Genomic DNA, 13,313 nt, shown 5'->3' on the forward strand with positions numbered 1-13,313 from the left:
AAGTGACAGAGGTATCATAATGGTTGTGCACAAAGGTGTTTATTGTTTAATGTGTGTTACAATCTCTCACTCTCCCAATGTTGCCACCCCCCCCCCCACCCACCCACCCCTCACCCCCTGGTGCCCTCAGTGATCCTGAATGCACTTGGCACTCCTAGCTCTACCACTACGTTTAGATGTTTCCCAAGGATGCACATCTGAGGTGGAGGCAGCCAGCTGCTTAGCACGTCCCGTGGCCTTCAATGCCCCTAGCGGGTGTCCATTGGAGGCTCTGAGGCCAAAGGGCCACCTTGTTGGTGGCACATGCACAGCCCTGCCGCTCTGTTGCATGTGTTGACTTCGAGACCCGGCCTCATCAGAGGGGTAGAGCCCAGGGGGGAACTGTTGCCCACCATTGCCACTCAATGGGACGGGAGCAGCTTGGCACCCAGCACCTCCTCCCGGTCGGTGCCCATTGGGCCCTGGTGTTGACCTTGGGACAGAGGGGCAGCTAGTTCAAGCCCCGGGTGCCCCTGTATCATCTGGCTCTGCCAACCCTGGCGGCTCCTCAATGTCTGCACCATGCCGACACTATCTCTAGCGCCCGTAGCCTCTGGGACTCCTCCAAGCGTCTATCGAACTGCTGGAGTGATGTAGACGTCTCCCTCTGAATGTTTTGGCTGCACCTTATCGTCCCAATCAGCTCCGAGTACCTTTGTACCACAGGCTCAGCATCAGGCTAGGGGACCCAGCTGGGTCCTGGGATCCAGCAGCCCACTGACTGCTGTCGCGCCTGGGGATTCCTACCTTTACCTGATGTGCATCGTCAGCAGTGTGATGCTCACCAGATTGTGCCCCAGAAGCCTGCCCACTATCATTTCCCACCGAGGTGTGTGTATCTGCGCTGGTGGAGGGTGGGGATGACAGCTGTGCTATAATGGGTGCATTCTTGGAGCTCACCTCCGAGGTGGTCTCTCCGGGATGGGCCGGTGCCGTCGGCTGGAGGACCTGTGGGAGAATGGACATGTGGTCAGTGGGAGGGATGGGTCAGTCAGTAAGGAAACAACAACTCATGTTTGTCAGGTCCCCCGGATAGAGCCCAGTGGTTCCTCCCTCTGCTGCATCCGCCAACCTCTGCGTGGGTGACCAATCTCCTTGGCCACCCCAGTCACCTCAAGGGCATGCTCCTTGAAGGAGGTGAGAATTCTTTAAGTCCGGCACCCCTCCTCCAGTCTGGGTCCCCTCCCGAAGATTATGGGAGAGGTTTTCCTGAGGAGACACAAAGTGGGCATCGTTAGCCACATGTGTGGTTCACAATGGTGGGAAGTGAAAGTGAAAATTGCTTATTGTCACGAGTTGGCTTCAATTAAGTTACTGTGGAAAGCCCCTAGTCGCCGCATTCCGGCGCCTGTTCGAGGAGGCTGGTACAGGAATCGAACCATGCTGCTGGCCTGCTTTAAAGCCAGCGATTTAGCCCAGTGTGCTGTGGAGGGTGGGTTGATGGGGGAGGGGGTGGAGGGAGAGTTGAGGAGTGGCTACTCCCTTGGGGGGGGTAGTTGTTGGAGCTCACAGCTGCCACCACCACATCCCAGGCAGCACTGTCTGCCTTCTGGCTGACCCTCCGTGCCTCCACGACATCTCACAGCCTCGCCAGATCTCCGTCCCTGAATCTTGGGGCCGGTCTCCTTGGTGCCATTGCGAGCTGGCTGGGGTTGGCTGAGCAAGTGCAGCTTCAGTGCTGCTCTACCTTGTTAGCTTGGGGGGGGGGGGGGGGGGGGGGGGTTGGCGACCACGATCCCGGCGAATTAGCTGGCGAGCCTTCATTTGCACCAAAAACCCCGTGCGGCCTCGTCAAGTGGACCAATTAATTTTGAATCGTGTTGCCGGCCAACGTGCAGGGAAACGTGCGGCAATTCCTGCTCGCTATCAGAGTTAGAAATTTTTCTGGAGAATGGTGCCTTCTACATGGACACGAAAAGTAGCAAAATCTTGGGCGGGGTGGTGGTGAGAGCGAGGAGGAAGAGCCTTGGTAAAACTATCTTCAAGTATCACCCCATCCTGCTTTGGAATTATATTGCTGCTCTTTAACTGTTGCAGTCAAAATCCTGAAAATCCTCCCCAAGAGCTCTGTGGATGTACCAACTCCTTAAAAGACTGGAACAGAAATTAGGGATGTGCTGACCTCGCCAGTAGGTCCATATCCCGTGAATAAAAAAACAGCTGTGAGCAATGTTCCATCTACTTCTGAATTATTCCACGCCGATCAAAACTTTATAAAATTGGGCCCTATTTAAGGACGATCAGATTTTCAACAACTGGATTTAATTCTGTAGTAAATATTACAGAAATAAAGCAACTTCATCACACACCAGAGCTCACAAGTACCGCCCTTTCCCGGAGTTAGCTTCCCCATGAGGGCTGGAACGTCACTGATGCTGCATTTGACCGAAGTGAAACTAGAAACAGTTTGTGCCTCTTCATGAAAGACTTTCTCGCTTCCAGCAAGAAAAGGACGGAGCAGGAATTGATCTGAGTCGCATATTTCCATGGTTGGAAATGTCAGCATCGTCATGTAAGTTTAAAAAAATGCTTTACCAACATGTAATGCCGACATCATATTCATCTGTACATATCCCCTGATAAAATGGTAGAACAAGTTGCAAAACTGAAACCAGGACAGTTAGACCACGTTTAAGTGTGTTCTTGTCATTAAATAGCGATCATAATAATAATGCAAGTCATTTCGAACTGCTCCGTGTCTGTGTCTGCTGCTGCGGCGTATTTTTAAATTGCCAAGGCACTCGACACCAAAGCGGAAACCGCTCACTCAGACATCACGAGTACAAAATTAAAATTGAGAGAATGACAAAAAAGGCATTCAGTCTATAGTATAATTATCCTCCTTGTGCATACAATGTAAGAAAATAAATTCTATTGTTTTCTTTCAGTGCTTCTCCCCCTCCGCCCCACCTTAGATAATTTTAATACTTTCACGAGTATAAAAACGAGCGCAGGTTTTTAACATGTTTGTTATACTTGAATTAAATTCCTGGCAATATTTGTTTGGTGGCCCCCCTTGCCCCTTGGTGGGGTTGTTTAAATGTGACTTTGAGATTGGGGTGTGACTCATTATCTCCCCTTTGCCAGCGTGTTTCGGCCCCACCCCTGCAGCTGACACTCCACTTCACCAGCACACTGGCATGTCATCAGGAGACAAAAGGCGGCTGTTTTCACACATGTTCCAGCACTCTGCAATTTTAGAAAGATTCCACCCATTGACTCCAATTTCGCTGGGGTTTTTGATGACGCACTCGGTTGAATGCGTCTTTGACGTCAAGGGCAATCACTCGACCCTGACGTTCGACTTTCTTGTCCATAGAGTCTTTCCAGCACGGAAAGCGGCCATTCGGTCCATCATGTCCGTGCCACCCATCAAACACCTCATCCTATTTTCCAACACTTGGCCCATGTCTTGTATGTTATGGCTATCAAGTGCTCATCTAAATACTTAAATGTGTGAGGATCCCCTTGTCCCACACCACCCCCCCTCCCATGCTTTCAGGCAGTGAATCCCACATTCCTACCACCGTCTGGGTGACAATGTTTTTCCTCGCATCTCCTATAAACCTCCAGCCCATTACCTTAAATCTAGCCCCTCTGGTTATTGACTCATCTGCCGGGTGAATAGGAACCTATACCCCTCATAATCTTATACACCTCAATCAGGTCCCCTCTCGGCCTTCTATGCTCCCAAGTGTAAATGATTGTAGAAATTGTCATGTTATATTTTATATTTGTGGCAGTAATGTTATTAAAAGCCTGGGTTAAGGTATTTATTTGTTGCAGTAGAACGGTTAAGGTATCCAGATTGTGTGTCTGCTAAAGTTGTAATTAAGTCGTAAAAGGTGAGTTCATGATTGGTTCCAACCACTTGGTGCCAGATAACGGGAGAATGGGATATTGTTATGATTGCTCCCTGGTGATTAGATAATTTATGAGGGGTTGTATTTGGTCCTAACTAAGCAGATCATGACATCTTAGTGGCATCTGTACTGTTAAACGTGGGCAAGGAAACCTCCTGCTGATTACCAAGTACCAGCCACCGTCAGCTGATGAATCAGTGCTCCTCCATGTTGAACACTACGTGGAAGAGCACTGAGGGTGGCAAGGGCACAGAAAATGCTCTGGGTGGGGGGCTTCAGTGTCCATCACCCAAGAGTGGCTTGTTAGTACCACCACAGACCAAACTGGCCGCGCCCTAAAGGACATAGCTGCTAGACTGGGGCTCCAGCAGGTGGTGAGGGAACCAGCAAGAGGGAAAAACATACTTGACCTCATCCTCACCCATCTGCCTGCTGCAGATGCATCCATGACAGTAACGGTAGAAGTGACCAAGTCGTTGTGGAGACAAAGCCCCTTCTTCACATTGAGGATACCCTCCATCATGTGTGGCACTACCACTATGCTAAATGGGATCAACTTCAAACAGATCTAGCAACTCAAGACGGGGCAGCCATGAGGGCCATCAGCAGCAGAAGAATTGTATTCAACCACCATCTGTAACCTCACGGCCAGGCATATCCCCCACTCTACCATTACCACCAAGCCAGGGGATCAATCATGGTTTAATGAAGAGTGCAGGAGAGCATGCCAGGAGCAACATCAGGCATACTGAAAAATGAGGTGTCGACCTGGTGAAGCTACAACACAGGACTACTTGTGTGTCAAACAGCATAAGCAGCTATGCGACAGAGCTAAGCGATTTCCCAACAAACGCATTAGAGTTGGGGGTATAGCTCAGTGGTAGAGCATTTGACTGCAGATCAAGAGGTCCCTGGTCCTTGCATCAGTGGTCGAGAAATTATTGGAAAAGATTCTTAGAGATAGGATTTACTCACATTTGGAAACAAATGGACTTATTAGTGATGGACAGCATGGTTTTGCGAAGGGGAGGTTGTGCCTCACTAATTTGATCGAGTTTTTCGAGGAAGTGACAAAGATGATAGATGAGGGAAAGGCAGTAGATGTTGTATACATGGACTTGAGTAAAACCTTTGACAAGGTACCTCATGATACAAAAGATGAAGTCACGTGGGCTCAGAAAAGAGCTGACAAGTTGGATACAAAACTGGCTTGCGCACAGAAGACAGAGGGTAGCAGTAGAAGGATGATTTTCTGAATGGAAGACTGCGACTAGCGGCTTTCCACAGGGATCAGTTCTGGGGCCTTTGTTATTCGAGGTGTATATAATTGATTTGGAAGAAAATGTAGCTGGTCGGATTAGTAAGTTCGCAGACAAAAATTGGTGGAGTTGCGGATAGTGATGAGGATTGTCAGAGGATACAGCATGATATAAACTGGTTGGAATCTTGGGCGGAGAAATGGCAGATGGAGTTTAATCCGGACAAGTATGGGGTAATGCACTTTGGAAGTCCAACGCATTTAGGAATTGCACAATAAATGGTAGAACTCTTGTGAGTACTGGCAGGCAGAGAGATCTGGGCGTGCATGTCCACTGATCACAAAGTGGCAACGCATGTGGATAATGTGGTCAAGAAGGCATACGGCATGCTGGCCTTCATCAGTCAGGGCATTGAATATAAAAATTGGCAAGTCATGTTGCTGCTGCACAGGACCTTAGTTAGGCCTCATTTGGATTTTTGTGTACAATTCTGGTCACCAAACTACCAGAAGGATGTGGATGCTTTGGAGAGGGTACAGAAGTGGTTTACTAAGATGTTGCCTGGTATGAAGGGCATTAGCTATGAGGAGTGCTTAGATAATCTCTAGTCTGTTCTCACAGGAATAATGGAGGTTGAGAGGAGACCTGATAGAGGTCTACAAGATTGAGTGGCATGGACAGAGTGGATAGTTAGATGCTCTTTCCTAGAGTAGGAGAGTCGAGTAGTAGCGGACATAGGTTTAAAGTGTGTGGGGAAAAGTTTAGAACAGATGTGCGAGGCAAGGTGTTTTACACAGAGGGTGGTAAATATATGGAATGTGCTGCCTGGGGAGGTGGTGGGAGTAGGTACTTAAGGGGCATCTAAACAAATATATGAATGGAAGGATACGGACTCCATAAGTACATACGGTTTTAGTTTAGGCAGGTACCATGGTCTGCGTAGGCTTGGAGGGCTGAAAGGCCTGTTCCTCTGCTGTATTCTTTGTTCTTTTGCATCAGATCTAAGCTATGTAGTCCTGCACATCCAGCCGTGAATAGTGGTGGACAATTAAACAACTCATTGGAGGAGGAGGTTCCACAAATATCCCCATCCTCAATGATAGAGGAGCCCAGCACATTTGTGGAAAAGACAAGGATGAGGCATTCACAGCAATCTTTAGCCAGAAGTGCCAAGTGGATGATCCATCTCGGTCTCCTCCAGAAGTCCCCAGCATCACAGATGTCAGTCTTCAGCTAATACAATTCACTCCACGTGATTTCAAGAAACGACTGAAGGCACTGGATACTTGCTGCAAAGGCTAAACGGCCCTGACAATATCCCAGCAATAGTACTGAAGACTTGTGGAAGGAGTCATCAACAGTGCTATTAAGTGGCACTTACTCAGCAATAAACTGCTCACGGACGCTCAGTTTGGGTTCTGCCAGGATCGCTCACTCCTGACCTCAATTCAGCCTTGGTTCAAACATGGACAAAAGAGGTGAGGTGAGATTGACTGCCCTTGTCATCAAGGCGGCGTTTGACTGAGTATGGCATCAAAGAGCCCAGGCAAACTGGAGTCGATGGGAATCGGGGGGAAAACTCTCCGCTGGTTGGAGACATACCTGGCACAAAGGAAGATGGTCGGAGGTCAATCATCCCAACTCCAGGACATCACTGCAGGAGTTCCTCAGGGTAATGTCCTAGGCCAAACCATCTTCAGCTGCTTCATCAATGACCTCCCTTCCATCATAAGGTCAGAAGTGGGGATGTTTGTGGATGATTGCACAATGTTCAGCACATTTTGTGACTCTTCAGATAATGAAGCAGTCCATGACAAAATGCAGCAAGACCTGGGCAATATCCAGCATTGGGCTGATGAGTGGTTAAGTTGCATTCGCCCCATGCAAGTGCCAGGCAATGACCATCTCCTACAAGAGAGGATCTATAAATAATAATAATCTTTATTGTCACAAGTTGTCACACATTAACACTGAAATGAAGTTACTGTGAAAAGTCCCTAGTCGCTACATTCTGGCACCTGTTCGGGTACACAGAGGGAGAATTCAGAATGTCCAATTCACCTAACAGCACATCTTTCGGGACTTGTGCGAGGAAAGCGGAGCACCCGGAGGAAACCCACGCAGACACGGGGAGAATGTGCAGACTCCACACAGACAGTGACCCAAGCCGGGAATTTAACCTGGGACCCTGGAGCTGTGAAGCAACAGTGCTACCCACTGTGCTACCATGCTGTCCACCGTGCTACCGATCTAACCACCGCACCTTGACATTCGGTAGCATTACCATCGCTGAATCCCCCACTAACAACATCCTGGGGGTTGCCATTGATCAGAAACTAAAGTGCACTAGCCACATTAATACTGTGGCTACCACTGTCTATGTGGAGTTTGCACATTCTCCCCGTGTTTGCATGGGTTTCACCCCCACAACCTAAAGATGTGCAGGGGAGGTGGATTGGCCACATTAAATTGTCCCTTAATTGGAAAAAATTAATTGCGTACTCTAAATTTAAAAAAAATACAGTGGCTACCAGGGCAGGTCAAAAACTAGGAGTCCTACGGCAAGTTACCCTTCTCTTGACACCCCCCCTCTTTCCCCCAAGACTGAACACCATCTACAAGGCACAAGTCAGGAGTGTAATGGAATATCTCCACTTGCCTGGATGAGTGCAGCTCCAACAACAGTCAAGAAGCTCGACATCATCCACAACAAAGCAGCCCGCTTCATTGCTCCCCCTTCCACAAACATTCAAACGCTCCACCACCGATGAGCAGTGCTGCCGTGTGTACCATCTACAAGATGCCCTGCAGCGACTCACCAAGGTTCCGTAGACAACACCTTCCAAACCCACGACCACTACTATCTAGGACAAGAGCAGCAGATACCTGGGAACCCCACCACCTAGAGGTTCCCCACCAAGTCACTCACCATCCTGACTTGGAAATATATTGCTGTTCCTTCGCTGTCGCTGGGGCAACATTCTGGAACCCCCTCCCTAACAGCACAGTGGGTGTACCTACAGTTCAAGGACTGCAGCGGTTCAAGAAGGCAACTCACCAGCACCTTCTGAAGGGCAACTAGGGATGGGCAATAAATGCTGGCCTAACCGGGGCTGCCTGCATCCTGTAAATGAATATTAAAAAAAAAGTCCTAGAGTTCTACCATTAATTGTATATTCCTTAGTCCTCCCAAAATGCATTACCTCACACTTTGCAGGGTTGCATTTTGTGTCATCTGCAAATTTACTGACCATATCTCCCAAATTCACGTCCAGATCATTAATGTACACTATAAACAGCAAGGGACCAGCACAAATCCCAGCAGAACAACACTCTACACAGGCTTTCAGTCACAAAAACTCTACTAAGCAGTGCTGACTCAGCAATAACCTGCTCACTGAAACTCAAGAATGGTAGTGGACAAATAAGCAACGAAAGAGGAGGCTCCACAAATATTCCCATCCTCATTGATACAGAAGCTCAGCGTATCAGTGCAAAAAAACAATACGCAACCACCTTCAGCCAGACGTGTAAAGTTGGTATTCCACCTTGGTCTCCAGGATCACAGATGCCAGTCTTCAGGTAAATCAATTCATTCCATAATCCAACCAGCCAATTACTACCCCGCCAGTCTACTTCGATCATCAATAAAGTGATGTCAGGGGTCATTGACTGATGTCGAGTGGCAGGTACTCAGTAATACTTAATTGACATTTAGTTGTGTGTCTGCCTGGGCACCCAGCTCCTTATCCCATTTTTTCTCTCACTTCCTCTACAACTCTGAATATTCCCATTTATTGTGTAATCCTTTGCCTTATTTGATTTCTGAAAATACATCAGCTCATACATCTCTAGGTTGAATTCTATTTGCGGCTTTTCAGTCCACCTGATCAGCCCATTTATATCTTCAAGAATATTGATGTCAACAATAGTTTTCTTGCATAATCTCTAAAACTCAACTCTTTGTCAAGTCCCTTACAATGATACTTCAAAATTCTCATAATTTTGAGCATTTGACACTCCAGATACAAAGACATTTTTGCAGTCACCAATCTGCTCAATCTTATCCTCATCTATACATTTGATGCTCTTGTCCCTTGCTTCATTATTCCCCCTATGGCCCTCATCCCCTCTCCCTTTAATCAAACTGGCTGGCCACAAAAAGCACTATTGGGTCCTGTGCTCCACTGTAAACAATTCCACTATTTTAGGATAATTTTGGAATGCAAAAATAGCCTTGGCTTCTCTTCTCTACTTCAAAGCATTTTCTTAAATATCTTTCACTTGCCTCCTCCAGCCTAGCCTCCAAATAGAACATAGAACACAGAACAGTACAGCACAGAACAGACCCTTCGGCCCTCGATGTTATGCCGAGCAATGATCACCCTACTCAAACCCACGTATCCACCCTATACCCGTAACCCAACAACCCCCCCCTTAACCTTACTTTTTAGGACGCTACGGGCAATTTAGCATGGCCAATCCACCTAACCCGCACATCTTTGGACTGTGGGAGGAAACCGGAGCACCCAGAGGAAACCCACGCACACACGGGGAGGACGTGCAGACTCCGCACAGACAGTGACCCAGCCGGGAACCGAACCTGGGACCCTGGGGCTGTGAAGCATTTATGCTAACCACCATGCTACCGTGCTGCCCAAAAATGTGAGAAGGTTATGGACTTCTTTGTCACTAAAATTGAGACCATCCATTGAGCTAACTCTGCCACTCCCCCACTTTTCTCTAGCTCACTAGGTCTAGTTTCCTCTAAATTATCTCCTGTCCTAGTTTGCATCTTTTAGCTCTCTCCTAGCTCCTCTCATTCTTTGTCCATGACATCATTCGACTGCTTCCTCAACACTATTCCCACCAAACTATTGACCATCCCTCTTCCCATCCTGGATCTTATGCTGCCTGATATGGTTAGTGGTTCTTTCTCCTAATGTACTGTTTGCCTCCTCTTCAAAGCTGCTGTCCCAATTCCCAATCTCCCTCTGCTTTCCAAAATTCTTGAACATGTTGCTTCACATATCTGAGCCTGTCTTTCCTGCAACTCTACATCTGAACCCCTCCACCCATGCCATAGCACTGAAATGGCCCTTAAAAGTTCCAACCAAGATCCTGTGTAACTATGGTAAACTATTTTTCCTCACCTTTTTGACAGCTTGGCAGCCTTTGACATGGGTGGTACTATCCACGTCCAACACCTCTCCTCCATGTCCAGCTGGTGGGACTACCGTTGCCTGGTTCCATTCTTATCTAGTCAGTCATAGCCAGAGAGTTCTCTGCAATGGCTTCTCTTCCACTCCCACAATGTTACTTCTGGAGTCCTACAGGGATGTATCCATGGCCCCACATTATTTTTCATCTACATGCTGGTTCTTCGTGGCATTGTCTGAGAAAAAATATGCCAATTTCCATGTGTATGCAGGTGACACCCAGTTCTACCATCCCACTGCCTCTCGGAACCATTCCCGTTCCTCTGATCTGTCACACCGTTTATCCAGTTCTGGATGAGCAGAAATTTCTTCCAACAAAATATCAGGATGACCAAAATCATTGTCTTAAGTTCCTGCCACAAACTCTATTCCCCAGCCATGAACTACACTGCTCTCCATGGTCACCTGTAAGGTTGAACCAGATTGTTCACATCTTTAATATCCTTTTTGACCCGAAGGTGAGCTTTCAGCTCCATCATCAATACTTCCAACTTTCACTTTCATAACAGTCAAGAGGTTGTGGTTGACATTGGTACCAACGACATAGGTACCAATGACATGGGTAGATCGGCAAATGAGGTCCTGCAACAGGAATTTAGGGAGATAGGTGGCAGATGAAAAGCAGAACCTCAAAGATTGTAATCTCTGCATTACTCCCGGTATCACATGCTGGTGAGCAGAGGATGGAGCAGATGAATGCGTGGCTGAAGAGATGGTGCAGGAGGTGGCTTTAGTTTCCTGGATCACTGGGTCCACTTCTGGGGAAGTTAGGACCTGTACAATGAAAATGAAAAATTAAAATCACTTATTGTCACGAGTAGGCTTCAGTGAAGTTACTGTGAAAAGCCCCTAGTCGCCACATTCCGGCGCCTGTCCGGGGAGGCTGGTACGCGAATCGAACCGTGCTGCTGGCCTGCTTGGTATGCTTTAAAAGCCAGCGATTTAGCCCAGTGAGCTAAACCAGCCCCTACAGGGTGGGTGGGTTGCACCTGAGCTGGAATTGGGCATCCTTGCGGGGAGATTTGCTTACGAATGCTACTGGGGACGGGGCGGGTTTAAACTAATTTGGCAGGGGGATGGCATATGGAGTGGAAGTACAGTAGGGGGAGATGCACAGCCAAATATAGAAAAGAAACAAGTCCATCTGGAAGGTAGAGTGAAGATAGGCGTCGAGGCCACAGTACTGAAGTGAAGCCGGGCAGGTGGTAGAAGTGTCAGTTGGGTCGTTTCAGTGATCGGGACCATTTTTAAAAAATGTGTTCACGGGATGTGGGCGTCGTTGGCTGGGCCAGCATTTATTGCCCATCCCTGAGGGTATTTACATGGCTGTGGTTCTGGAGTCACATATAGGCCACACCAGGTAAGGACAACAGATTTCCTTCCCTAAAGGACATTAGTGAACCAAATGGGTTTTTTACGACAATCAACAATGGTCATCATTCGACTTTAAATTCCAGATTTTTATTGAATTCAAATTTCACCATCTGCCTTGGTGGGATTCGAACCCGGGTTCTGGATTACTTGTCGCGCGACAATGCCACTGCCTCAGTAAGATTTAAGGTGGTTATGGAAAAGGACAAAAGATAGACTGTAAATAAAGGTTCTGAATTGGGGGATGGGTGACTTTTAATATGATAAGAAAGGATCTGGTCAAAGTGGACTGGGAGCATCTACTTGTTGGAAAATCTACATCAGTGGGAGTCATTCAAAAAAGGAAATGGAGAGAATATAGGGTTAACATGTTCCGATAAAAATAAAGGGTGGGAGAAAAAAGTCCAGAGAACTCTGGTTGTCAAGGGATATAAAGGATTACAAAAGGATAAAAAGGAGGCTTTTGAGTTACAAGGGGTTCAAAATAGTGGATGCACTGGAAGAATATAGAAAGTGTCAGGGGGTACATAAAATATAAATAAGGAGAGCAAAGTGGGTGATGAAAAAACACTGGTGGGCAAAATGAAGAAAAACCCAAGATGTTTTATAAGTATATCAAGGTCACAAGGGTAACGGGAAGAGTAGGGCCCATTTGAGACCCAAGTGGACATCCGTGTATGTGAAGCTGAAAGATGTAGATGAGGTATTGAATAAATATTTTGCATCTGTATTCACTATGAGAATGTCAGTGTAGGTATAGACGGGAGTGGTGGTTGAACTGTGATTAAATTAAACAGATTAGCATTGAGAAGGAGGAGGTGCTAGCAATTTTAATTGGCTTAAAAGTGGATAAATACTGAGGCCCAGATGAGATGTTTACTAGATCGTGTGAAGCAAGGGGCTCTGGCGCTAATTTTCAAATCCTCTCTGGCCACAGTACTGCAGGACATTAATAGTAATGTGGCACCATTATTCAAGAAGGGAAATAGAGGGACGGCATGATGGGGCAGTGGTTAGCACATTTGCCTCACGGCACCGAGGACCCAGGTTCGATCCTGGCCCCAGTCATTGTACGTGTGGAGTTTGCATATTCTCCCCATGTCAGCGTGGGTCTCACGCCCACAGCCCAAAGATGTGCAGGGTGATGGATTGGCCACACTAACATTGACCCTTTAATTGGAAAAAAGAAGGGAAATAGTGAATCCCTCCAGTGCAGAAGGAGGGCATTCAGCCCACTGACACTTTTGAAAGGCCATTCTACCTTTGCCCAATCCCCCATCCTATTCCTGAAACCCCACCCTAAGAGGCAATTTTGCATGATCAAAACCACCTAACCTGCACAACTTTGGACTGTGGGAGGAAACCGGAGCACCTGGAGGAAACCATGCAGACATGGTCGGAATCAAATCCAGATCCCTGAGAGGCAACAGTGCTAACCGTTGTGGTACCATGCCACCCATTAAATTTAATTAAAGGTCAGTGAGTCTAACATCAGTGGTAGGAGAATTATTGGAAAAAATTCTGAGGGACAGAATTAATCTTCACTTGGATTGGCAAGGATT

At 47.3% G+C, this 13,313-nt stretch overlaps 1 protein-coding gene across 1 annotated transcript in view; it reads left to right on the top strand.

Moving 5' to 3' along the window:
- Positions 1-2,315: 2,315 nt before the first annotated feature.
- LOC119966464 (patched domain-containing protein 3-like) overlaps positions 2,316-13,313 on the top strand; it is a 42,693-nt gene continuing 31,695 nt past the window's right edge. The window contains exon 1 of the mRNA XM_038798195.1: positions 2,316-2,551. The gene's annotated coding sequence lies outside the window, so the exon portion shown is untranslated. The remainder of the gene's footprint in view (positions 2,552-13,313) is intronic.

Source organism: Scyliorhinus canicula, chromosome 5 (genome assembly GCF_902713615.1).
Source record: "Scyliorhinus canicula chromosome 5, sScyCan1.1, whole genome shotgun sequence".
NCBI lineage: Eukaryota > Metazoa > Chordata > Chondrichthyes > Carcharhiniformes > Scyliorhinidae > Scyliorhinus > Scyliorhinus canicula.